Raw genomic sequence first — 27,677 nt, forward strand, 5'->3', positions numbered from 1 at the left:
TCTTTCCCCTCTCCCTTTCCAACCACTGCCCGATAGCGATCTGTCTAAACTGGTGCTCAGCTTCCAATACAAACCCTAAATGGTACTTCCCAGTTTTTCTAACGCGTGACAGAATACTCCGAACTGAGTTACGGGACGCGATCACAGATTTTTTTTACACCAATAGGCTTGAACACACCTCCCCCTAGCAACAATTGGGATGCCTTCAAAGCGGTCATAAGGGGGAAATGTATTGAGCTCAACTCCACCCTAAATAAACAACGGGCGCAGGAACGGGAAAGACTGGATATGGAGTTAGAACAGGCAGAAAACAATCCCTCTAGGGTTACTCTGCGGCCCCTAACGGCTCTCTGCTGCATATTAAAAGCAATTTATAACAATAGGGTGGAATATACCCTTTTAAAACTCCGCCATACCGCCTTTACGCAGGGGAATAAAATTGGCCGACATATCGCACGTCAACTTCGGGAGAAGCGCGAGAGGGAATACATTGGAGGCCTCCGTGACGGGAATGGTGAGTAAATCCACTGGGACAATGCTAACCTCTTCCGCTCCTTCTATGAATCATTGTATACCGCGAACCCCAAAGATTCACTTCTACAAGATAACTACCTTCGGGCTCTGCGGTTCCCACGTATATCCCAAACCATGAATGACCAACTCACGGCCCAGATAACCATAGAAGAAGTAGGAGACTCGATTACAGCCCTTAAGCTCCATAAAGCCCCAGGACCCGACGGACTCACTGCCCACTTTTACAAAACCTTTGCCCCTGACCTCATTCTCCATCTCACACGCCTATTTAACCAGGTGGCAGAGTTGGGCGAGGTGACCCCATCGATGACCGAGGCGGTCATTACGGTGATTCCTAAGCCTTGGAAGAACACACAACTATGTTCCTCTTACCGCCCTATGGCACTTCTGAACCTAGATGCTAAACTCTACTCTACTATCCTTGCGAACCGGATACAAGACCTAATGCCTGATCTGATCCACCCCGATCAATCCGGCTTTATACAAGGCCGACAAATACATGACAACATCAGGCGCACAATCAATCTCATTGGAAAAGCCACCAAACGGGAAATACCGGCGGTCCTGGTGGGTCTCGATGCTGAGAAGGCATTTGATCGAGTGGACTGGGCATTTCTTTTTCGCACCCTGAAAGCTTTCGGCTTTGCCGATAAATTCATTCGCATGATTCAGGCCAACTATGCGAAACCTTGCTACAGAGTGCAGGTTAATGGAGTGACATCAGCCCCCTTCTCTCTTACGAGGGGCACACGGCAGGGGTGCCCCCTGTCACCTCTGCTCTTTGCGCTCAGCACTGAGCTCTTTGCAATGTCCATTAGAAACAATTTGGAGATACAAGGGATCCCCTTTGGAGGAGGAGCCCATAAAATGTCACTTTTTGCGGACGATGTTCGTCTCACTCTCGCGGAGCCGTCTCGATACCTCCCAGCCTTGGAACTTGAAGTTGCCAGATTCGAGGTGGTTTCTGGCTTTAAAGCTAATTTAGACAAATCATATGTCCTTAATCTAACTCTGTCGAACGATGAAGCATAGACACTCCAGTCTCAGTCCCCCCTGAAGTGGACTAGCCGCTCTCACCAATATCTGGGAATCCAGTTGACACTGCGGGTTGAGGGGCTGTATAAAGCCAACTTCCCACCGTCCCTCCGTCAAATTGAGAAAGACCTCCAACGATGGAAGCCCCTCTTCATTTCCTGGCTCGGCCGCATCCATGCTATTAAAATGACACTACTGCCTAGATTATTATTTCAAGCCCTACCTATCGCTCTTGACGCCTCATTTCTCCCTAAAATTAAATCATTATTTACACAGTTGCATCTGGCAACGTAGGCGGGTCCGCTCATCCTTTACCATCCTGCGACGCCCAAGAGCTCAAAGAAGAGTGGGACTACCAGATATTGGGTTTTACTACAAAGCCGGTCAACTGCGTTTTGTGACAGAATGGTTTAAAAAGAAGTCAGGAAAACATTGGCTACATATGGATAGGGGGGTGGCAGGGAGGACAATCTGGGATTTGATTTGGAAGTCCAAGTCTAACCAACACGCAAATGCCTACATCAGCACCCCCACTCGCACCATTTTGAAAGTTTGGGATTCTGTTTCTGGGGGCGAGGGATGGACCATGTTCCCTTCCCCTTACACCCTGATCCACTTTAACCCAGCCTTTCCGCCAGCTCTCCATGGGGGCCCCTTCGACGCCTGGAGAGGGGGGGGTTGTCTCATGCTTGACCACCTGTTCCACAACCATGACATCCTCAGCTTTGAGAATTGCCGTGGAGACTTCCACCTACCACCAGAGGAAAACTTTCACTACCTTCAGTTGAGACACTGGGCACTCACTCCACATGTACACGAACAGGCCACAAGGGAGAAAACGGGCTTTAAGAAGTATGTTAGGATGGTGGGCTCTATGAGGGGGGTGATCTCTTTTCTCTATAACCATTTGCTCTCCACCACACATTCAGTCCGACCCCGCTACTTGTCTATGTGGGAGGGGACACTGCAACGTTATATCCAGGAGAGAGAACGGACAGCACTTTGGTCCAATATCTCAAAGTTCAATCACTCCCTGGAACTTAGGGAAGCACACTTAAAAACCCTCATGGATTGGTATTTAGTGCCCTCCAAACTTAAACGCATCTTCCCAAAAATGACTGACCGCTGTTGGAGGGGGTGTGGGCACTGGGGGTTTTCAACATATATGGTGGGATTGCCCCACCATTCGCCCCTTTTGGGAGGAAATTCTGGCCCAAATTAAAACTATCTTGGGGTACCCTATACCGACCACTATGGAGGGAATCCTCCTAGGCCTCCGAGATTCCGCCCTAGAACACCAGACGAAGGCGGATAAAGCCATAATGTGGACCTGCATAGGTGCGGCGAAGATAATCTCAGTAGCCTGGAAGAAGAACACAGCTCCTTCCCTCTCTTTATGGCATTCACGGCTATGGAAACTCCTTTCCTTGGAAAGGATGGCGGACATATTCCGCGACGATTACAAAACCTTCGAATATAAATGGGGTCCCCTAGTAGCCTTTCTTACGAAGGGCCTGCCTTTAGCGGTCTGCCCCCCATCGATCAGAGACATGCACCTATTCCATTTTTTGCGATACTCCACTTATGCCCCGCCGAACATACACTGTTCTACCGCAACGTCACCACCGTCCACTTGTTTTCTTAGAGGGAGGGTTGGGATTTGAAGTGGGATTTTCTTTAGTTTTAGGTTCAACAGGTTACATTACGATTCCTCTTAACCGGACCTTCCCGGTTGGACGGCCCGACTGCAAACCGGTCACAACTCATTGGTTCTTGGACAGCTAAGTTGGGGACTTTGCCAGGCGATACCCGAGACTTTTTTTAATGAAACTGTACGGCTCACTATAGATTCCACTTCAGCAGATGGGTACAGCAGGACTCATATCCGCGCCCTCCACTTGGCTACAGGTTGATACTCTGTGTTCCACTCTATGAAATTACTGCTATAATTGTTGTGACCCTCAATGTGTCTGTTTTACAAAATGCCAATAAACATATGAACAAAAAAAAAAAAGGCTTAGCACAGGGGGGGGGGGGGAGGCCTAGGAGTGAAGGGGTTAAGGCCATACACCCCCAAACAATGTTTTAACAGAGCAAGCTTCCTTTCTGTCCCACAATCATCTCCTTCCAATACTTAAACGTACGCTAGAAACATATCCTCCCATGTTTCCCAATCTATAGGTGGTTCTCCTCACACAGCAAGAAAGGAAGGCAGAGGTACAATTCATGCCATAACACAGCAGAAGTGATGATAAAAAACATACAAGGACAATAATGCACAATGCAACAAATAAATAAATATTTCAGCACTCTTCAAATAACAGGCTAAGTACAGCAGTCAGCATAAAATGAACGCATGTGAGGATATGCCGGAATTTACTATGTTACCGCTAACAAAGTAGTAGACGAAAACCACTCAACCAATGCACCTTCAAGCACATTCCACACCCGTTGCCAATGTGTGCGCCACCAAAGAGATCAATTTCCACCAAGAACTGCTGGACCAATAGCACAACAAGCAACTTACAATGTACGTGTGACTGAGGAAATGCCCAAAGCATTGCAGGGCCAATAGCGTAAGCGTGAATCAAAAACGACCAATATGCAATTCAGCCGATGTGCGCAGAGTGTGCCAATAGGTGTCCTCGTTATGAGAGCCAATCTCCAGACGAAATCTGATAGCCAAGAAGAGGGCGTGCCAAATGATGCCCTCATTATGGGAGCCAATCCCCAGACAAAATCTGATAAACAAGAAGCCGTGAACTTTCTCTTCTGATCCTCGGTAACGTAAGACAGCCGGACAGCAATGCACACAGTGGGCGTAAAGCATCCACAATTACCCGCTTGTCGCCAGTGTAAAGTGGAGCACTGTGTACACGGAAATCCACCAAGAAAGAGACTCCAGGCATAAATTGTGAGGTACACGTTTATTCCATTTCCAAAGGTGAAGTGTTACATGTTCAGTCCCAAGTGCAGAATGTCGCATTCCCCTGTGTTGTATTGTGTGCTTTTACACTAATGGGCATTTATTCTGTTAAATGTAACATGGATGTCTTACAAGAATTTAAATGATGTTAATAATGTTACTTATCTGTTGTATACTTCTAATTGAGCACCACGGTGTGCTACTACTATAGTGCTTGATGTGTTCTGTGAGGCATTCCTCACCGGACTGACTCACTGGTTGGCAGCCTCGGACTGACTCACTGGTTGGCAGTAAGATCTATGGCTCCCGCTTGCTCTTCGTAGGCTATTAATTCTGTGACAAAATACATTGGTTGCTCCTCCGCTATGGCAGAGAAGCATCGCCCTACTGCTTTCAAGCAGTGCGAGAAGAGTAAACATAAAATGATAATAACTTTCAGTTATCATGTTATGTTTGTGCTGCTTTGCAGGTGGGGCTGCTTGCTCTTGGAGCAGGGCAGGGGAGGAGTGGTTTCCCCACTCCTAAGTGTGCAATGATTGTTTGGTCGGCCTTCTGGGGTGCCCAAACCAGTCATGCGCACTTTCCCAGTTCTCCATGCAGGCTGCATTACAGCCTGTATGGAGAACATGCCCAGGCCCCCATTCCCTCCGCTATGGCGGAGGAGCGTGGCCCCATTGATCTCAAGCAGTGTGAGAAGTGAAAATATAAAATGATAATAAATTTCAGTTATTATCATTTTATGTTTGTGCTGCTTTGCAGGCAGGTGTGTGGGCAGAGCTGCTCTGGGAGCAGGGGAGGAGTGGTTTGCCCACTCCTAAGTGAGCAATGACTGTTTGGTCAGCCCTCTGGGCTGCCCAAACCAGTCATGCGCACTTTCCCTGTTCTCCATGCAGGCTGCATTACAGCCTGTATGGAGAACATGCCCAGGCTCCTATTCCCTGGTAGAGCGTCCAACCAGGATGCTCAAAACCAATCACAACGCTGCATTACAGCGTTGTGATTAGTCAGGGGTACCTACGATTATCTGGAATATCATTTTCATCCCCACATCTGGGAACAGAAGTATTATCAGCATCACCTTCCCCCCTATTCTCTGAAGAATGAGAAGAACGAGTTATATCATCAGGATTGTTATGCTTATGAGTGAGATCACCAAGATCAAACCAATAGGAATCAGTTTGAGATTTGACTCTTTTACAGATAATCTTTGCTTGTTCCACTGCAAGTTTTATTACAGCATTACGATTCCACCATCCACGATTCTGAAACATAACAGCCATTTTTGAACTTTTCACAATTCTGGCAGGTTCTGAAAATCTAGATTGTCCTTTGCAAACCTTAATGGGATTCTTGATAAGAACCCAATCACCTGGCGCCAAAGAAGTTACTTTAACATGCTTTCTAGTGTCATAATTCTCTTTATACAATCTTTGCTTTTCTTTCACATGTTCTCTGACATTATGCAAATCAAATTTGTGAGAGTTAGTATTTCCTAATTTATCCTTCAACCACGATGGACTAAGTAGAGAAATGGGTTTCCTACCCCTCAATAACACATAAGGAGAAACATCAGTGGTCGAATGGGGTGTTGTGTTGTAACTCCAAACTTTTTCACTTACATACTTGAACACATCCAGACTGTTCGCCATAGCGGTTTGCACCCCTTCTTTCAACATCTTGTTTGCTCTCTCCACAAGACCATTTGAAGCAGGACTATACAAAGGTACTAAAATATGCTTAACAGAAACGTCACCCATGAAACTTTTAAATTCATTAGATCTAAAACGAGTGCCATTATCAGTCACAATTTCAGCAGGGAGACCTTCTATCAAAAATAGACGTTGTAAAAACGAGGTGACTGATTTCTAATCGGAATTTCTCACAAAAGAAAAATACAGCCACTTTGAAAAGTAATCAATGATTTCAATCAAAAACTTACTATCACTTCCAAGCAGGTTAAATGGTCCAGAAAAATCCAATCCTAATTTCTGCCAAGGACCTTTTGGGCATTCAACTGGACACAAAGGAGTGGTAGATGTGCGCCAATGTTTATCAGAACATAAACATTCAGGACATTTATCCACGAAAGACTTAATTTGACCATCAATACCTGGCCACCAGTACGCCTCCTTAATTTTGCGAACTGTACTAGAAATCCCTATATGACCTTCATGGACAAGAGAAATGATTTTACTTCTCAGACCCTCAGGTGGTACAACTTTGTCTTCCCGAACTAAAACATAATTTACAATAGATAATTCTGCAGAAATTTGCGAAAAACATTTGTCTTGCATAGACAAGCTTCTATCACAAGGCCAACCATGGACTAAAAATCTCTTCACCCTTTCAAGACAAAGATCTTTTCTATCACATTTAATCCATTCGTCCTCAGATAACTTACAAATTTGTGTCAAATCATTAATGGTGAAGACAACATCACAATCACTGTCCTTAATTGGATCATCCATTTCTCCACTTTCCAAAGGAATAAGTGACAAACAGTCTGCCCTGACGTTTTTACCCCCAGGAATGTATTTAATCTCAAAGTTAAATTCTTGTAGTCCAGCCAGCAGTCTGATCAATCTAGAGGAAGCTTTATTAGAGCTACTGTCACCAAGCATGTACATTAAAGGTTTGTGATCCGTAAAAAGTTGGAATCTTGAACCCCAAATATACATCTTACATTTTTCCACGGCCCAAGAGCACGCCAAAGCCTCCCTCTCTATTGTGCTATAATTAGCTTCTGCGCTACTTAATGTTCTGGAGGCGAATGCTACAGTATACTCTTTACCATCAATTATCTGACTTAATACAGCACCTAATTCTTTAGAGCTGGCATCTATGGTCACGATACTGGTTTGACCATGAGTCAAAGCTCTAATAGCGGGTGCTTCCAAAATTTATTTTTTAACGGAATCAAATGACTGTTGAGTTTCCTCACACCAAATGTATTTGCCATTTTTTTTAACAAATCTCTGAGAGGTTGCACAATAATAGCATAACTCTGTACAAAACGAGCATAGTATTCGCGAAGCCCTAAAAATGCTCTTAAAGAATCTTTATCCTGAGGTCTGGGAGCATCCTTGATAGCAATAACTAACGATAACTTAGGTTTTATGCCATTAACAGAAATATTGTACCCTAAATAGTCAAAATCCCGAGTAGCAAACTTGCATTTGTTCTTATTAACAGTCATACCGACAGCCTCTAGTTTTTGTAAAACTTTATCCAGTAGGGTATAATGTGATTCTAACGTAGCTGAATGAATTAAGATATCGTCCTGGAAAGCTTGGATCCCATTTTTATGTGTAAACAAATTTCCATTAATCGTTGAAAAACACTAGCAGCGGATGCTAATCCGAAAGGCATGCGTTTGTACATATAGACTCCGAAAGGAGTAACAAATGTGGTTAACGCCGGAGACTCTTTATAGTGGGAAATCTGATGATACGCTCATCTTAAGTCAATTTTGGTGAAATACCTGCTACCACCAAGATTAGCTAACATTTCTTGAATTCTGGGTAGGAGATGGCAGTCCACCACAATATTGCGGTTAAGAACTCTTAAATCCGCACATAAACGAATCTCACCAGAACTTTTGCGAGCGACCACGGCAACCCATTCAGAGGACTCTACAGATGTTAAAATGTCTTGTAAACATAAATCATTAAGCATTTTCCTCAAATCCTCTCTGGCAGACAAAGGGACGGTTCTACATTTTTGAACCATTGGGATAGCATTATTTTTAAGTTTAATTGTGTGTTGGAAACCTTTAACCAAACCTACTTCGTCAGAAAACACACTAGAGTATTTGGAGAATAAGTTAGCTAAAGCAGAATCCTCATAGGTTTGGAGAATATTTTCAGTATCATGTGCAACAGATAAAATTGGCAGATGAAGTTATTTGCAGCAAATCCAACTGATTTGAAATTAATAAAAAAGACGATCGGAACGCCTTGAAGGAATGGTATCTTGAGACAAAGAACAAAGTAACATTCAAAGTGCGGAAATTAATCCTTAGTAGATCGCTTGAAAGATCGCGACAAATGCCATAAAATCCAATAGGTCGGTGGTCTTCAGTAAAATCGTCGCCAATAAATGTAAGAAGTCCTTTTGTAGAAAGATTAAGTCGACACTTCAAGTAATATGGTTGAAGGTAGAAAGCTTTATTTCCATACGAGAAACCCATGACTGATCAAGTTGAGAAGCAGGTACAGAATGAAAAGAAGCACCATAAACATTCTAGATTACAGAAAACCCTACATTCTTTTCACCATTTAAAAGGTACACATCAAATAACCTATAAATACCACTCTCTACTGGGACATGAGCTAGTTGTCTATTTGCCAGTGTGAAGCGGAGAATGTGAACCAGGAAAAAGGTGTAAAAGCAAGAACGTCTGAATCTTGAGAATGAGAAAGAAGTTATGGAAGATGTGTGTGAAATATTGGAAGAAATGAAGACGGGGGGAAAATTCAGGTTGTGAAAGCTTATTTGGCAACAAAAAAGATACATCCTGATGACACTTATAATACAATCTCAACCTTACCCACAAAAAAATACAGCAGCAGCTGTGGGGTAACGGAATCCTCTTAATTAGCATGACGGAGTCGTCTAGATACCATCAGAATAATTAACCTTATGTTGTAGTTAATAGTTGTCAGAAGAGGTGTCACCAGTTAGTTCATTTTGTTTCAAGGAGATGTGATGTTTCTGTACTCACGTAAAGGACATTTTAGAGCTAGAATAAGTAGTTAAGTGTGTATTTAATTATTAGGCTACGCACCAGCACGGGGGATCTGCGAGGTATTTTTGGAAACTAAGTTGGGAACAGCACAGTGTACAGTGTGATAGAGTTTGGAATGGATAACAGCAGCCTTCTCAGGGCGCAACCCTAATCTTGAGGAAGAGAGGGCAGTAGATCTGCCTACGGTGCTGTCGGTTGTCTTTCCGATATGAGACCGCTGAATCCAGCTATAAAATACAGTCTTACCTTGTCTTGGAGGGCAAATTAAGGAAGCTGGACATTCTACAGATCCAGCTAAACCTGCGGAAGCCACATACAGGATTAGATCCGGAAGTGTTTATTCTGACCCCGCCCCGCATCCAATACAGAAGCAGCGCGTTATTATGACTTGAAACAAACAGTCCCTATGGCGACTAGTGTCCCTTTTCTGCACATGCGTTATAGAGAACACATTCTGTGTCACGTTGAGGAAGGCATTCTGGATCACGGAGACAATTTGTGCTAAAATTTAACATATAGAAAAGGAAAGAACGAGCATGCGTAGAAGTACGAATTACATCACGAGATCGGACAATCGTATTATCGACCAACAAGCGCTTTTTTCTAGAGTGTTTCCGGGTCATATTAATTGAGAAGTTTGCCTGACCCTTTTTCGGCTGGTTGTAGTAGGAAACATCGTAGTGCTCTTCGTGTTCAAGATTAGCATTTGTAAAATAACAAGAGACTGCAAACGCCGGACACTACTCACAGGAAAACGTGCACATCTAGGAGCTGGAAAACAGGTAACGCGACCCGTGAAAAACGAAAGTTGAGTGAGCTTAACAGCGAGAGACAGAAAAAGATCAAATTTTGTGGATTTTGTTCTGTTCTTTTCATCTGCTCTGGGCGTGTCCTGATTCAAAGGTATGGCTGTCGCAATCACTTTATTCCGCTTTCAGAGGATATGCACAAAAAGCCTGTAACTTTAGGGGTCTATGAGGGGATAACCTAGACGCTGGTGTGTGGGGGGCTTACACTATAGGGGCACTCTGGGGGAAAACACCACCATTCAGTTACAGGGTCCGTGTAGTTAGCCACGAGCTCTGACATCACCTTTTATTTTGCGGTGGATACATTGTTGGGTAGGAGCCGAGTGGCTCACTACATCCCATCCCACCAACATTTGTTCAAACAACAAACTTGAAACTATAAAGTCAACAAAACAAACTAACATAATAAATGTTCTCACTGGACTGGAATGTCACTGAAGTCCACTCGGGCTTTTTAACATGCAAAGTCCTTCAGTCTCTGACTGGGCCTGGGATTGTCTCAAGTGGTACGGTCCCCCTCTCTTGTGGATGATGATTTCTTCGACTTGGGGGCTTCCAACTCAACGCGAAGCTATGTCGCTGTCCTCCTCTCGGTCGTCCCCCCCCCCCCCCCTCACACACCCCCGCATCCTGTTCCATCCGGGGCGTGTCTAAGATATTTTGCGGTTCCTCGGCTACAGCATGTTCGCTTATGGGTGACCTCACTCTCTTGAACCACAACAGGTTCCTTGCAATGTGGCGCCCTCCTTTTCTTGCTGTGACCATAGATCCCTGTACCTGGACTACCTCACATGGTTCCTTTTCAGAAGGTGTCCGAAACTTCCACCCCAGGTGTCTTTCTTTTACTACGACGAGATCCCCTCTTCTGATGGCATTGTCATTGGCTCTCTACTTTTGCTAGCCTGGTCATTGTTACTCTGTCATTTTCCTTGATCTCGCGTTATCCAGCACTTTGGGCGTCCACTTCTGGCTCGCCGGTACCACGTCTCGGACTGCTCTCTGCATCAACAGTTCACTTGGACCACAACTCGTTGTACTGTGAGGGGTCTGATGATAGGCTCTCAAGAACCTGTGTAGGCACTCCTCCAGGTCTTTTCTTCTGGTCGACTTCGATTCTGAGGGCTTTATTGATGGTCCTCATGAATCTTTCCACGTCACCGTTGCCTTGGGGCCATTGAGGTGATATTTTCGGCTGACGTATGCTGTATTGGACCATGTACTCCCGAAAGTCTTGGCTCTGAAATGGGGGTCCATTATCGGTATGTACTTCCTCAGCCACTCCTAACATGACGAAGGTCTTTTCCAGAACAGGTTTGAGTATCGAAAGAAGTTGAGCCCACTACCTCCACCAGGACTACTGTGTGTCTCCCGTCCGGAAAACTCCCAAAGTCCATACTCAAACGAGTCCAGGGTGTGGTGCTGGGTTCTTCTGTGAGCACCGGTAAAACTGGCAGGACCGCTCCAGTAATCAGGCAGGCATGGCAACTTTCTACTTTCTCCTCGACCATTCGATCAATTCCCGGAAATCACACTTTTGATCTGAGGCGTGCTTTGGTCTTCTCTATTCCCTGGTGTCCTTGGTGGGGATGTCCACCGTTCTCTGCCACAGTTTGGACGGTATCACTATTCTGGTGCCTTGTAAGATCTCTCTTTCCCAGCTTTCGCTCAATTCCTCTCGGCACTTCCAGACTCCCTGTCGGGCATCACGCTCCTCATCAGTCATCCCTCCAACCCCCATCAGGAACGTTTTCCACTGATGGCTGTGCAGTGTCTCTTTTACTGCCGAAAGGCATGCACCCTCGCTGGTCGCAGCTGCGATTTCTGCCACAGTCAGGGCTCTTAGGCAGCCTCCACAAGCTGTTTAATGAATGACTCGATTCCCCCTGTCTACTTCCTGGGGAACGTCTGTGCCGCTGGGCAGGGGATGCCTCGACAAATAATCTGCTGGGCTGTTCACCCCCTGCCGATACACGACCTCAAAGTCGTATTGTTGAATCTGCACCGCCCACCATTCGATCCTTGGCGGCCCACTTCTTGCCGTGCCTCTGAACAAAGGCACAAGTGGTTTGTGGTCTGTGATCACTTTGAACTTGTGGCCGCACCAGTAGATATCGAAATGTTGACAGGCCCATCGGATCCCCAATGCCTCTCTTGCATATGCGATAGGTACCCATTCTTCCATCTGATCTTGCTGCAACAGTACTGCCCCCAAGCCGACAGAGCTGGCGTCGACAACCAGTTCCGTGGGCTTTCCGGGCTTGAAGTACGCTACCGTCACCCCTTGCAGGAGTGCGCCCTTGATATCCTGGATGCCTGCGCATCTGCCCGGAACCATCGCCACCTTGCTCCCTCTTTCGTTAGTGCTCTCGGGGGTTTTGAGAGAGTAGCCGGGTGCGGGATGAATCTGCCACAATAGTTTGCCAGCCTTAAGAAGCTTCTCACTTCGGTTTGACTCTGTGGCGTTGCTGCGGTCCGGATTGCTTCCACTTTTGCCGGGTCCACTTGTAGGCCATGCAGCAAAAACCTGCACCCAAAAAACTCTACCTCGTTGGTGTAAAAAGTGCAATTTTTTTTGTGTAGAGTTAAGCCTCGCTCCACGAGCCTCTGCAACGTTGTCCTCAGTTGTGCATGGTGTTCCTCCAGCGAGCTCGAAAATATGAGTACGTCCTCGCTCACATTGATTACGCCTACCAGCCCGGACAGTGCTTCCCTGATTGCGTCTTTTTTTTTAAATTACTTTTTTTTTGCATTTCAACAACAGTACAAACACAATACACTGCAGAATGTGTAGAATCCAGTATAGACGAGACAGTTACCTCCATATACAGCGATGTCCATATTGCCGATAGGTATCCATACAATAGTGCCAGAGCAAGAATCAAGAGCAGAATCTCCCCTCGTCCCAGCCCCCAATACACCCCCAACATCTCCCACATCTTCAGTGTCAGCCACTGCAACCCACCATCAATCTCGACATCTGTCTCCCCCCAACCATCCGGCGCGAGGGTCAGCGTACTACAACGGATTGAGCGGTGTGTGAGTTAACCACTGTGAGAAAGGGCCCCATATGTCCCGCGGGCGCGTGCGTGGTGGCAGGAGCTCCCAGAATAGGGTGAGCTGCGTCTGGCAGTATACGACACTCTTAAGCCATTCCCTAATAGTAGGCGTTGTGGTAGCCCCCCAGTGTATCGCAACCTGGCGCTTAGCAAGTAGGAGGAGCATGGCCGGCAGTCGGCGATGTTTAGGCTTGACCATATGTAGGATCCCCAGCAGTGCCGTCTGAGGGGTACATGGGATCGGAAGCTCCGTAATGAGGCACACTAGACGCAGCACCTCTTCCCAAAAGGAGGCGATCATGGGACACTCCCACGCCATATGCAAGAAGTCAGCGCCACGCGCAGTGCATTTCCAACAATTGTCCATGTCTCGTAAGCCTATACGATGAAGTCTGCGTGGGGTGCGATATATCATATGTATGTACTTGAAATGGATAAGCCGGAGTCTGTAGTTAGGGGATAGTGTCTCAAGCATTCTGCAGCATAGGTCCCAGTGGGCATCGAGAATGTCAATTCCCAATGCAGCGCTCCACAGATCGCGCGCCACCGGGGTCACCACTGGATGATCGCTTTGCATGCGGCTATATAGACGGGAAATTAGCTTGCGCCCCGATTCCACCTTCAGGACATTCTCCAGAGCCATCAGACTTGGCGGCGGCTCCGGGAATGTAGGGAACAGTGCCCGACATGTGTGGCGAAGCTGGTGATGAAGCAGGGCGTCAAGCGCCGTCGGGGCCTCCGCAGCGCACATCTGTGGCAACGTGATGAAGACACCATCAGGAAAGATGTCTCCCGCCGTATGGAGACCCCGGGACGCTGCGCGTTCTCCCGTTTTCATGCTCTGTATCGGGGGCCACATGGGGTTCCCGCGCAGAGGGATTGCCGACGTATAAAGAAGATCTAACTTGGCCCGGCGGCGCAGTCCGTCCCAGGCCCACTGAAGCGCACGCACCGTATCGATTTCATTCCGCCTGCTCTTGTGTGGCGCATATAGGGCAGTGCGGAGCGGTAGCGGGCCAACCATGTCCGCCTCTATCGCCACATGCGGCTGATAAGGCGTGGGGTGTACCCAGTAGTGCAGGAACTGCGCCTGCGCACAATACGCATACAGTGCGAAGTCTGGCGCCGCCATACCTCCCTGTCTTTGTGGGAGGGTGAGCGTCTCCCAGGCTACCCTCGGCTGTCTACCCCCCCACGCCAGTTCGATCATGAGCGATCGTATCTTATTCAAGAAGTGTTTAGGCAAGGGGAGGGGGATATTAACAAAGAGGTAGAGGAGCTTGGGCAGTATGACCATTTTGATCACAGCTATCTTACCCGCCAGGGACAGGGGCAGGTGTTTCCACCGGCCTACTCTTTCCTCTATCCACTGCACGGCCCTCCCGTAATTCTCCGTCCACAATTCCTGCATGTCTGTGCTAACCCATACCCCCAGGTAACGCACCGGCCCGGCCGCCCACTTCAGCGGGCAATCAGGCGTGAAGCGGGGTGTCGCCTCAGTTAAGGGCAGGAGGACCGACTTCTCCCAATTAATAGTCACTCCTGAAAGCAGACCATACCGCATCAGTTCACTCATCATAGGGGAGAGGTTATCTTGTGGGTCAGTCACATAAAGGGTAATATCATCCGCGTACAGTGAAATGGTCAACGCACGGGATGAAAATCCAATGCCCCTGTTCGCATGATGTTGCCTGATCCGGGCTGCCAAGGGCTCGGTTGCAATCGCGAATAGTAGGGGTGACAGAGGGCAACCTTGTCTCGTGCCTCTACCGATGGCAAAGGGCTCGGAGACAAGCCCGTTCACCCGCACGCGGGCAGTGATGTTGGTATAGAGCAGGCGAATGTATCGGATAAACGCTTCGCTTACTCCCATTCGCTGCAGCAGGGAGAACAGAAAAGCCCATTCCAGGGAATCGAACGCTTTCGTGGCGTCCAATAGCACCACTGCGGCCTTGACATGAGGGGCCAAGTAGTGTAGCACTCCAAACAGGGTCCGTAAGTTGTGGGTCGTGGAACGGCCCGGCACGAACCCCGATTGATCTGGGCGGATCATTAGTGGCAACACCGGTTGTAATCGCAAAGCGAGCATTTTCGCAAATATCTTTGCGTCTGTATTTATAAGGGACAACGGTCGATACGAGTCACAGCTCTGGGCAGCCTTCTCAGGTTTTAAGAGGGCAATAATGAGGGCCTCTCTCATCGACGCGGGGAGTACCCCAGATTCAACCGCCTCAGCGTATACAGACAGATGCCGGGGGGCGAGGATGTCAGCGTATACCTTGTAGAACTGTGCCGGAAGACCGTCCGGCCCAGGCGCCTTGCCAGGGGCCAAGGACCCCAACGCCTCCTTCACATCGTCAATTTCAAAGGGGCGATCGAAATAACCTTTTTGGTGCGCATTAAACCAGATCAACTGAACCGTGTCTAGGTAATCAGAAACGTCTGCCGCGTCAGGCCCACCCCGGGAGCGGTATAGCTTTTTATAGAAGGACCTAAACGTATCCAGTATCTCTGGAGGGGAGTACACGGTGTCGCCCTGCGTCGTTTCTATAGAAGGAATGTAAGAGGAGCCCCTTTGTGAGCGCAGCAGCCGGGCCAGTGTTCTGCCCGGGCGATCCCCCTCGCCATATCTGCGCGCCGTTGCGTGTTTATGTAAAAATTTAAGCTCCCTGTCCGCCTCTGCTTGGTATTCCGTTAGGGCGGCGCGTGTTTCCGCTAGAGCGGTCGTTGAGGGGTCTGAGCTATATTGTACTTCTAGATTATGTAAGCGGTCCTCCAGTCTCTGGAGTGTATTTCTAATGTTCTTCAGCACTCTAGCCTGTCCCGCAATGCAATGGCCCCGGATGACCACCTTGAATGCATCCCAGAGGGTGCCCACCGACGCCACTGAGTTTGTGTTGAGTTCAAAGTAATCGAGTATATGTTGGTGTACCTCCTCGCGGAACACCGGATCCAGCAGGGCCTGCGCAGGCAGCTGCAACGTGAATGGGGCGATGTATGGTTTGGGGACCCTTAGCACCAGTTCAACCGGACAGTGGTCCGATAGAGTGCGCGCTCTGTGCTGCACGTCAGACGTCCAGGCTTGAATATGTGGGGTTATTAGCCAAAAATCCAATCTAGACCACGCCTTTCTGTGTGGGGTGAAGCATGTGCCCTCTCGCTCGCCGGGGTGCAGGATTCTCCACGAGTCCAACAGGTTATATTCTTCCATTAGACCTCGAAGAAGGTTCGCTGTGTGCGGATGATGCGTGCGCGCCGCACCCTCCCTGTCGTTTTCCAGCGAGAGTACAGCATTGAAATCCCCTCCCCATATGTACTCCCCCGCGCCAAGGGATTGTGCCTTTAGCCAGACTGTCCGGAAAAAACCCGGGTCATCTGTGTTGGGACCGTAAGTGTTAATTAGGATTATCTGTTTATGGAACAGTTTCCCCAGTATGATTAAATATCTGCCCTCCGAGTCGGCATTTACTTTAAATGTTTGCCAAGGTAATCCTTTGCGTATTAAGATGGCCACCCCACGAGAGTAGCTGGAGCATCCAGACGTGTGTACCTCACCCCACCTAGCATGACGCAATCGGTCTCCCGCTTTCTGTAACAGGTGTGTCTCCTGTAGAAGACATATGTCGATGTGGTGTCTGGCCAAGTGCGCGTGTGTCAACCGAATCTTGCGATGGTCATTAAGACCTCGTATGTTCCAAGTCAGACAGCGTAACTCGGTCAATGAAGCAGTGGGTAATATTCCCTACGCAGCAGTGTGCCAATTCGCGGGGTTAGGGGCAGGGCGAGCAGCAAGATATCCAGTGTACCAGTCCCGGCACCCAGCATGAAAGCGTGAATGTGTAGAGGCAATACCGTGTCGTCCTTCAAAAGTGTATGACATTTCTGCAGGTTAATAACAACAAACAAAACAGTCCCCCCCCTCCCAACCTCCCACTCCAACCCCCCAATTAGGTTGAGATGCTGTACCCCTCCCAAATTTAACCCAAAAAGAAGTCAGTTTCACGGGAATCATCCCTTCGAGGGCGTGGGGTTACCTGCACACTCCCCCATCGGTGAACAATAGGGTGGCCGAACATTCTACCTACCAAAGCCCCAAGCAGACCATACACAACAGGCAACGACTTATGCATCACCCTCAGTATTAACGGTGTCACCCGTAGAGACCATGTACAAACAGGAGTCCGTGGGATCCCAGATGCAGTGAGCCTGTTCTACATCTCCCACCCACCACAGGCAGCAAGACATAAACATTCAAGAAAGTTATGGGTACTCATCCGCAGAGTGACATGACGCCATGCTGCACAGAAGTATAACAGGGGTCACAGAAACGTCCGACAGATCATTCCACATCACTCAGCTTGTCCACCGGGGAGGCCGCACGGCTTGCGCGCTGCTCCCCATTCGTGCGCTCTGCTTTCCTGGCAAATTTCAGCGCCTCCTTCGCCTCCGTGAATATCAGCTGCTTCCCTTTGTGGTGAATTTTTAACTTGGCAGGGTACAACATGGCATACCTGGTCCCCACTTTTTGAAAGATTTTTTTGGCAGGTATGAATTCGCGCCTCGCTGCTTGCACCGCCTGTGTGAAATCTGGATATAGGGAAATGGCCATGTTCTGGAAAGTGAGGTCTCCCTTTTCCCGGGATAACCGTAGTATGGTGTCTCGGTCACGGTAATTGAGAACGCGAGCCAGGATCGGTCTCGGTGGTGCCCCAGGCACCGGGCGAGGTCCAAGCGTTCGATGTGCACGCTCGATCAAGAACATTGCCGACAGTTCTGTCCCAAATAAATCGCGGAACATGCCTTCCACAAATTGCTCCATGTTGCCGATATTTGTGGACTCCGCAATTCCGAGAATGCGCACGTTGTTTCTGCGAGAGCGGGCTTCCAAATCCTCATTGCGCCCTCGTATTACATCCAAGACTTTGTCCATGCGCAGCAAACGTTCCCGGGTGTCCCCCAGGCCTTCCTCGCAGTCCGCAATACGCGCCTCAGCCGCCGCTAGCCTTTCCCCATGTTGATCTACTGTGCGCGACAGGCCCTCCATTCGCTGTGCCATTGTGTCAAGCTTGGAGTCAATCTCCCTCAAGCAGCCCTTTAGTTCACGAAACATACCCTTTATGTCTTCGTCTTGTGAGGGCTCCATCTGCGTCTCAGGGACCACCGTCTGCGAAGCCGGCCCCACTTCCACATTACGGGCGGATTTCCGCTCGAACTGGAGCCGCGGCTGTTTATTGTCCGGCTTGCCCATGATCCTGCAGGGGAGAGCAGCCAGCGGGATCGAGGTCGAGGTGGGGGGCGATCACAGGCAAACGCTCCGCGCAGTCAGGCACCGCTCCCTCGGGAGGTCCCACGGGCCACAGGTCTCCCCACTCAATTCCCAGCACAGCGGCCGCGACGACCGGCACACCGCGCTGACAGAGAAGGACTAGGTCAGCCTCACCACTCGGATAGCGCGGCTCCAGGCCGCTGCGCGGACAGGCAGATGTGGCGACTCAAGGCATGAGATGGAGGGAGCGGCCCATCACCCTCACCCAGCGTTTTCAGCCGAATAGACAAGGCTCCCTGCCCAGTAGCGTCCGCAAGTTCCAATTGGGCGTGAGGAGCAAAGAATTGCCGCCCTTGGTGGTGCACTGATCTCCGGCTGCGGCGCCACCAGGCCTGTCACGATAGTCCCTCCGGCAGCAGTAGGCAACAGCCCCAATCTCACTCAGGGCCGGGAGAGCGAAGGGCAGGCGACCGCCCCAGCAGCCAGGCCAGCGCCGACCTCTCAGGCTCCCCCGATCGCGGTCCACACCGCGGCAGCAGCACCAGCCGCGGCAGCACTATCAGGCGGCTCCGCAGCGCTCAGGCCTCACCGGAGTCTCCGTGGTATCCTCGGGTCGCGAAATACTTCCAGGAGTGGTCCGCACGTTATCGCCACAGGTTCACGATGTAGCACACCGGCCCCACGGGCCCCGATCTCAGCAGCGCCGCAGGTCCTCTCCGCCGGGCCGCCCCACGTGTCTGAGCGAGGGCCCCAGCCGGGGACTCGCGTTGCAGTGATAGCCGACCCGCGGCTCGCGGGTTATCCGGCAGCACAGCGCAGGGCCAGCGCGTCTGCAATACTGCACCGATTTCCTCCGCGGAAACTGCCCTCAGGTCACCGGGTCGTCGACACCACTTTCCAACCTCTCTGGCTGCCCGGGCAATGAGGCAAACTCGGATGGGCCGACGGATAATGTGTTCGGCCGGCAGAGCCCCGTTAAACGGCGGCCATCTTGCGGCTCGGCTCGGCCACGCCCCCCTCCCTGATTGCGTCTTGAAAGACCTTCGCGGCCGACGACACCCCACAACGAAGGCGCTTGAACCTCCTCAGCCCCACATGGGTCAAAAAAGTGGTTATCTAGCGGCATTTTTCCTCCAGGACCAGTTGGTGATAGCCAGAATTCAAATCTACCTTCGAAAACCACTTGGCCCTGTTTATGTCGGCTACAATCTCATCAATGGTGGGTGTTATATGGCGCTCAAGTTTGATCGCTTTATTGGGCAACCTCATATCCACACATAGTCGAATGGCCCCTGGTTGTTTGGGTTTTGGGGCAAACACGAGCGGGGACACCCATGGGGTGGGACCAGAGCCCCTCTCAATTGCTCCTGCTTGTTCCAGAAGGTCCAGTTCGGCTTCTACCAGTGGTCTCAAATGGAAGGGTACTCGGCGGTGTCTTAGCGCCACTGGTTTACCTTTTTCATCTATGTGTAATTATACTTCAACTCCTTTTAGGCAGCCTAGACCCCGAATCAGCTCAGGAAACTCCTCCATTACACTTTCTGCGTGTGACTGGTGAATTTGTTTCGCAAACACCACCAACCCGAGATCTTCTGCTGAGTGACAACCAATCAGTGATCCGGCATTATCTCTGGTTACGTGAAATCTTGTGGCTGCCACTGCGTCTCCATGGGTGACCTCTACTCCTTTCAGCCCTTGGAGTGGGATGGGCACATCTCCTCCATAGGTGAAAATTTGTGCATTTGTTTTGAGGAGTGGCGGTTTTGGCATGAGCCGGGCATATTGTACAGCATCCAAGATGTTGACGGAGGCTCCGGTGTCTATCAGTTCCCTAATGTTATTCTCCCCTATCCAGATTTGGCACATTGGGGGCGGCCTCTTTCTTGCATTTGGTCTCCCCGTGTATGATATTACGAATACCTCATCCTCCTCATTGTCTTCTGTTACATTCATTCTGCGACACATGCTTTCGGCCTCCTCCACTCCATCCGCCGCATGTACCACATGTTTGCTGGGCCCCGGTCTTTTCTGTCTGCTTCCTCTGGCTGACCATCTGGTTGCTCCCATGCAAACCTTGGCAAAGTGGCCATACTTATTGCATTTTAGACACTGCTTACCCTGTGCTGGGCATCCCCTCGGTGGATGTCTCTCTAGGCCACCGTTGCCACATGCTTTGTTGCCTGATCGCCCGTTCGTGCTCCCTCGACCACAACCCGCACTCTTATGGATGACATCCACTCGCTACTCTTTGACATTGCTTGGGTGCCCCGGCTGCTGCCCTGCTGTTCGTCTCGCCAGTGCGGATTCCATCTCTGGCATCTGCCAACTCATGCGATCTCCCTAACACAAGGATGTCATCAAGAGATATTCCAGGTTGGCGCAGAATCAGTTTGCGCAGTTCGACGGCTTGCATCCTTGTATGAGTTGCACACAGATCTCAAACTGCTTATCAACACCCACGCATAAACTTGCCAATTTCCGCAAGCGTGCGAAGAACATATCTACTGATTCTTCATCCTTTTGCTTGGCCTGTTTCAATTTGAAGTGTTCTTAATCGGGGTTGACCTGGGGGTCGAAATAGCGATTGAGAGCTCTTACTGCTTTTCTGTAGTCGTTGCTGTTTCCGGTGTCTGGCAAATCCTGGAATAACTCGTATAACTCATCCCCACCCATATGCAGCATGGTGGATCGCTTTACTGCGCCGTCGCTCTCTCGTGCAGCATTGAAATAATTCTCTAATTGCACAATCCCTTTTTTCCAACGTGGCGCTGCTGTCGCTGGGTCAGCTAGCTGGCTGAATGGTGATAGTACAGTTAGGGGCTTGCGTGAGCAGGTGTCACTTGACCTTTGATCACCCCCCTCAGCTGGGACCGACATTCTCCTGTCTCCTCCCGACTACTTCTTATCTGTGCTTGTCTCTGATTTTAATGCTTGTTCTTGTTTATGCTGACCTGGCCCCTTGTCCCTTCACCACTTTCCTTCCTTATTCATTTTATTTTGTATATTTAGCCCCCTCTGCCGCCTTGCTTTGCTTTAATTTCTGTTCTGGGGTAGAGGGGCACTGCACTTGCTCTGCTGCTGCTTGTTTAACAATTTTTTTCCTGGGGTGGGGGCACTGTACACCCCTGCCACATTGCTTCTTTATTCCCACAAGCGTGCTCTGCAGCCGATTTCCCCTAGGGACTCTAATCCCGCTGCTCCCTCTGTGTGCGCACATGTGGGCTGACTCACTTGCTGCTGCTCAATTTCTCCAGCCCTTCAGGTACCCGCTTGGGCTGATGTGCGCACTTTCACTCCTCTAAGGATGTGATTGTGGTTATGCGCACACACGGCGTTGCTCACACCGTTCTTTGAAGCCTGCGCCTCACCGTCTTCTCTGCTGCCCCTTACACGACCTTCTCAGTCTCCTTGCAGCCTCGGCGCGCCCTCTGTTGGGTTCCCGGCCTCTGCTCACACATAGGCTGTCATCGTCGATTTCACGTTCTACAGGCACGCCGTGAGTACCTCGTCCGCCTCGTCGCCAGTGTAACTTTGGGGCTCTATGAGGGGCTTACTTAGAGGCTGGTGTGTGGGGGGCTTACACTATAGGGGCACTCGGAGGGAAAACACGACCATTCAGTTACAGGGTCCGTGTCGTCCACCACGAGAGCTGCTGTCCCTTTTATTTTATACTCCCCGGTCTGTGCTCGGTCCGGGGAGTTGCGGTGGATACGTTGTCCGGTAGGAGCCGGGTGGCTCACTACAAAACCCACGTGAAATAGCAACGAAGAGCTGAGAGGTCAACTGTTGCTCAGCGAGGAACTCCAAGCGAGAGTGACTCCCCGGACAACAGTGGAATCCTTAGGCACGAAGCACACAGTGATATATTAAAACTAATGGTTTAAGGAAACCTATCCTCGCCATCCACGTATCCCTTCTTACAAAAACAAAGGGGAAAAAAAGGTAAATACAATAATTAGTTGAACTTCACCATAACAGACTTACTTTTAGAAACAATATTGTTTACAACACCACCCCACGCAATAGCAAAAGTTACAATAGTTCCGACTTTCTTCTCCATTACCCCCAGGATTCACACTTTTCTGCTGAATCGGTGCAGGTACACTAGCTGCTAGTAAAGGTGATTATATTCATCAGAACACAAAACTCACATAGAATCATTACCTTTGCACTCATTCTGTCAGTTCTCTATCAAGTTCTTTTGATAAGTTTGAATATTAACATGTGTTCCCTTGTTCCACTACCCCATATCTTTTAATAATACAGCAGTGCGAAATACATGTACAACTTGCATAGGTGTTGAAAAATTAGATTCCGTTTTGCCAACTCGAGGAGGTTTTTTGATTGAAACCCAATCAACAATACTATAGTCTTTTTCCCCCTTTCATTAAATCATCAACATTTTGGCCATTTTACTCATACTTTTTGTGAACACGATCTCTCCCACACTCATCCAAACTCAAATGATTCTTCAACATATCAAAGTGATGATCATCATAAACACTTTCTTCCCACCCAGATGTAAGGTAATTTCTCCCTTCTCTTCCCTCGAGTAGGAAAAAAGGATATGAACCTGTAATAAAATGGAGAGTAATCCAATTACACAGCATTGGGTGGATCAAGCTGCAGTGGCCTCCAGACGCGGGCCCTGGCACTTATTTTTTTTTACAAATTAAGCACTAATCATATTCCATGGAACCTTTGGGACAGGAGTTGGCAGAAGAAAAAGAGAGTGCCCATCAGGACCAAACTTCCAGATCCCCTTGTCCCGTAATACCACCTTCTGGTTTGTCCAAAGTCCTCCACCGACTTCACTTGGACACCGAGAAAACGATACCATAAGCACCATTAACTAATTCAGTAAACCACTTTTTTAAGTGTTCAGCTTGGTGCATTTTCTCAACTGTAGGAGCACACACCCACCACTAGGTAACATTATCCATGCACTCATCTATACACCCCCACACACACCCAGAGTAATCTGCTGATCCATACCTCTACTCACAGTTACTCATCTATGCACTCTTGTATTTAGCCTTTCCTTAGCAAGCCCAAGTCTACCCATCCCCCTGAAGAAAAAACCTTCTAGTTTTTAGAATTAATCTAATTGGTGGTTGATCAAGAAGTTAATCAGGGAAGTGCCACATACCCCCTCCCCTTGCATTGAGAATACTGGCTGCTATGGAATCTGCTGCTGGGTAATCTAATAAAATATCATCTGCTACAGGCCTACACAGCCACAAAATTGATTTGAAAATGTATGCTGTTTATCCAGCGCAAACCCAGTAATTTGATCAGGGATGAACATTCAATAAAATCAGGTACTTTGGCCCATACACCCAAATCCCTTCTTGCGCTGGTGTCAAGTTTGCAAATTTCTTTTAAAATCTTTACTCTGTTGATAAATATTTAGACAGTCCACAAATTACACAATAAACAGGTTATTTAATCTCTCATCTACTTGGTCGATGGACCAATTAGTTGAAGAATTTAAGGCAATGGCAATTCTAAACAAAGTTCTAATCATAAACCTGACTAAAATAACCACAGACTCTTGGTTTGCAAATTATTAATTTTTATCTTAACTCAAATGCGTTAATCTTGAAAAAAAACTCATGCGAGAGAGTACAATCTAATCAAAACATCCAGCAAATAAACGATCTCTAAAAAAAACATATGTTGCATAGAGTGGATAGATAAAGAGACATCAGACCTATGCATTAGTCAAAATTTATCAATTTGGAGGGATAGATGAAGAGACTTATCTATTCGAGTTATCCGAATACCAACCCAAATAGTTTCAAAGTAGGAAACCACCACCCAGGCCTAGGTAGTAGTTGGGGACCCCCGGACTGAGAGTCAGGGATCAAAGACTCAAGTATCAGGACAGGGATAGGACAGAAACAGTTAGGCCTCTCTGCAACCCGACGATCAACGGCGCATCCCTCTCTCTCTCCTCCCGTTCCTTCAGAAACTCGCACCAGACCCCAGCCCTAAATCACCTATTCTTTATTCCTTTAATTCACATGTCCGTTCCACTAAAGTTGCTAAAATCGCCTGTCCCAGCTACAGGAATGGCTAAAATCTAGGGGCGGATGGTCACCCTACCTTTAGATCACAATTCTTTGACTACCTCATTGTTAAACTTCCGTTCCCACATAATCATTTTTTCCTTCCCTTCTCTCACATGAGTAGATGTGTAACACTCCAGGAACAAAAATTAATGCATTCAACAATTACAGAATTTTCTCATGAAGACACTGGTGTTGGCCGCATGTCAAGCATACTGTCCTTCATCGAGTCGTGCTCTTTCAGCTTGTTCAGCAGTTCAGCCACTTGGTCAAGTGCTTTATGCCTGCTTCCCAGTCCTCCCTACACAGTCGTGTCAAGTTAATACAAAATGGGGCACTCGTTCATTACTGGAAAATGAGAAAACAGACATTTATTAATTATGTGATAATGTAATCTTCTCTGTTAACCACCCACCTTACCTTTACCCCGTATTAATAGTTAACCTAGCATAGCATCAGCAGAAAAGTGGCTTTAATTATTTGAATAAAGCAACACATGTCATGCTTTTTACTCTATATTCATGTGGCCTTGCCATGCAAGCCTTTGTATCTCATTCTATACACAATATTATCACATTTCCGGTTATTTACATATATGTAAGGATTAAATTCATGCATATTGCAAACCCAATTTCCCGTGTGTGATGCACGTTAGTAAATATGCACTACTTACAGTTAGTACATGTTACAGGGGTACTCAATACGAGCAGTTTTCTTTTCGCGAAATCCTGCTCCATCAATTCCCCTCTCTGATGGCTTTTCATAAATACTCACCATACCGAGTGCCACCTTTTATTTTTACTTAAAGCTTAGTATCCCTCGCTTCTTTTATGGCGCTCTCATCTAGCTTCTTCATCATGTCATAATATTCTTCATTTATTTCCTCCAACTCTATTTTGTCTCTTTTTCTTTTTAATCCTTTCTTTCTATTCCTTTTATCTGATATATCTTTTCTCCCCTTAATGCACTTACAACACTTATACACTGTTAATATTACTAAAATTATTATTGCTACTGAAAGTACTGCAATTATTATTTTTCCTAACAGACTTTCTCCAAACATTGAAAAACATTTACTCATAGCGGAGATACTCTTACCAATTTTCTCCCAAACACCATCAACCTCCAGTTGGGTTAGGTCCTTATGTATCTTTGGAATATGTCTAATATATCCTTCAATTCCTTTACTTTTATCTGGGATATAGGTACAGCAGTGTTGAATTTTCAACATACCACAGACTCCACCCTCCTTTGCCAAGATATTATCAAGGGCAAGTCGATTTGGTGTAACCATTGATCTGATTGCCACCATTTCGGTATCAATCATCAAGAATCCACCAGCAGTATCTGTTGATAAACAATCAACCACTGTAGACAATTTTCGAATTTTGTATGAATTTAAAACCACTCCAACTGAGGGTATCAGTGCACTGAAAATATCACCTACTATTTCAGAAAAACGTGCTCTCTTACTACGTGTTAATCCTTGCTTTGTTTCATTGACACTATGATCTTTTCGGTCTACGTGATAGCCTTTTGGAAAAACAATTCCAAAATAACAGCTCCCATACCAATGGGCAGGTAACCTGTAATAGGCTTTCCTACCACATACATAGTATATCCCTGGGATGACCGGATCAGTTCCACCCGTTAATCCCCAGCCTCCAGTAATTTGGAAAGTGTGCTCACATTCGCTGGTGCCAATAAAATTATTTGTTGTAGTTAGTCTTTGATCTTAACAAACATAACTTCCCTTTCTGTGACCAATCCAAACATGGTAAAATTCACCCATATAATGTGTGTTTTTACCGCTTTCTACTTTGTTTAGTTCCCTTACAATTGGTACTTCTGAAAATATTAAATCTATAACTATATATTGACACTCCAGTTTGCCTTCCATGTAAAATAGACTACTAAGAACACTACATGAAACAGCATATGTTAAAGAAAGATAGTGGTAGGTTATACCTTCAGAGACAGATGATGGTAATTTCATGCAAACATAACAATCACTCACATTCATGGTGTTAGTGTACTCATACAACAATTTAGTAAACACATTTAACGAGAAATCACTAATTGATTTGTCATGATGGAAAATGCGTCCATCTAATGGTTCTTCAGTAGTGTTCATTGTTTGTTTGGAAACATCTTTCATTCCTTCAACAGACAAGTCATTAGTATTGTTTCCGGTGTTATGTACATTGAATATTGGTATGACAATAATTAATAGAATCCACATAAATGTTAGTAGAAAAACACTACATAAGCAAAATTTAACACATCTACCTTTTAGGCTATATTTTGGTTGTCCAGTCACTTCAGTTTCTGCCATTTTGATGTTCTACAAAAATGTAAAATCTAACAATTTCTCTTAGTCTAAGGCCTAAGAAATCTAGATGTACCCCTATATAAAAAAAAAATGATTTTGTGTATTCCTACACCTAATGACATTCTTCTTCACCCCTTTCTTTTAATTTTCACTCTTTCTGGTCCATTTTGAGTCTTTGTTTTGATTCCATCTGACAATTTTTCACCTTAATCTCGTTACAATTCTTGTTAAGGTGGTCTTAGTTTGTTCTCATCCTCGTTTTCAGTATCACTACTTTCATGTTCTTCGCTTAAGCCTAAACTTTCAAATTCTTCTAGGATAACACAAGTCCATTCAGGAGTCTTGTACTTTCTACAGGGAATTCTTGTCCTTTTTGATTTTCGAGTTGTTTTTCTCCCTACATTTGCCTGTTCTGTCTGACTAGAAATTTTGTTACTTTGCTCTGGTCTTCTTCTTAATTTTCTTCTTACTATTTTATATTTCAGTCTTCTTGCTCCATTTTGCCAATTGTCTCCCTTTTTAGGTCTCTTTTTCTTAACTACCTTATCACCTTCTGAGTTCTGTTCACCGTTTCTTTTATTCACTCTTCTTTCTATCTCTTTTTCTTGTCTTTCAGTCTCTTTAGGTTCAGTGTTTGAGTCTGACTCACTAGTTAATTCTCCCTCTTCTACTTCTTTTGTGAGTTGGTTTTCTTCTGTAATGATTCTTGGAACTTCAGCTGTTTCTTCATCTGTCTCATCAGCTGTTCCTGGTTCGATAGCAGCCTCACCTTCTTTCAACTCAACAGCAGTCTTTTCTGTCCCAGTATCTGGTGCCCACTCTACTCGACTTGTGTTTGGCTGTTTATTGTCAAAATGTTCGTCAGAATCTGTCACTTCAGACTCTTCAGCTTCGCACACTT

General features: G+C 47.1%; 2 protein-coding genes across 11 annotated transcripts in view; one reads left to right on the forward strand and one right to left on the reverse strand.

Annotated features, from left to right (window-relative positions):
- Positions 1-9,617, reverse strand: part of PPHLN1 (periphilin 1) — a 578,487-nt gene extending 568,870 nt beyond the window's left edge. For all 7 annotated transcript variants that reach the window (XM_085653062.1, XM_085653061.1, XM_085653060.1 and 4 more), the window contains exon 1: positions 9,489-9,617. The gene's annotated coding sequence lies outside the window, so the exon portion shown is untranslated. The remainder of the gene's footprint in view (positions 1-9,488) is intronic.
- A 56-nt stretch (positions 9,618-9,673) lies between these two features.
- Positions 9,674-27,677, forward strand: part of ZCRB1 (zinc finger CCHC-type and RNA binding motif containing 1) — a 211,793-nt gene continuing 193,789 nt past the window's right edge. The window contains exon 1 of one of the 4 annotated variants that reach the window (XM_085653067.1): positions 9,674-10,024. The gene's annotated coding sequence lies outside the window, so the exon portion shown is untranslated. The remainder of the gene's footprint in view (positions 10,025-27,677) is intronic. The other 3 variants (XM_085653068.1, XM_085653070.1, XM_085653066.1) reach the window with 3 other exon arrangements.

The sequence above is a fragment of the Triturus cristatus genome, chromosome 4_1, assembly GCF_964204655.1.
Source record: "Triturus cristatus chromosome 4_1, aTriCri1.1, whole genome shotgun sequence".
In the NCBI taxonomy this organism is placed as follows: Eukaryota; Metazoa; Chordata; class Amphibia; order Caudata; family Salamandridae; genus Triturus; species Triturus cristatus.